The sequence below is a fragment of the Penaeus chinensis genome, chromosome 12 (genome assembly GCF_019202785.1).
Source record: "Penaeus chinensis breed Huanghai No. 1 chromosome 12, ASM1920278v2, whole genome shotgun sequence".
NCBI classification, from domain to species: domain Eukaryota; kingdom Metazoa; phylum Arthropoda; class Malacostraca; order Decapoda; family Penaeidae; genus Penaeus; species Penaeus chinensis.
Window position 1 is genome coordinate 37,566,607 of NC_061830.1, and position 519 is coordinate 37,567,125.

Genomic DNA, 519 nt, shown 5'->3' on the forward strand with positions numbered 1-519 from the left:
AGAAACAGAAAAAGAAAAGATAATGAGATAAAATATAAGAAAAAAACAGAAAAGGGAGAGAAAAGGAAGTTAATAAAACTAAAAACGATAGACACTCAATCTGCAGCACGTGTCTGAGGCAGTGACTTAATCTAGCCGAGATGCCGTAACATGGACCCCCCCCCCCTCCTCTCCTTCTTCCCCTCTCCACCCTCCTTTCCCCATCCTCTCTTACCCTCCACCCCCTTCCAACCTTCCTATCTCTCTCTCCTCCACCCCTCCCTCCTTCCTCCACCCCTCTTTCCCTCTTCCCCTTCCCCTCTTCCTCCACCCCTCTCTCCCTCTTCCCCTTCTCTCTCTCTCCTCCACCCCTTCCCCTCTTCCTCCACCCCTCTCTCCCTCTTCCCCTTCTCTTCCCCCAACAATCCCTTCCCTCTTCCTCCAACCCCTTCCCCTTCCCTCACCCATCCCCCTCCCTCCATCCCCCCTCCCTCCATCCCCCCTTCCCTCCATCCCCCCTCCCTCCCCCTCTTCGCCTCG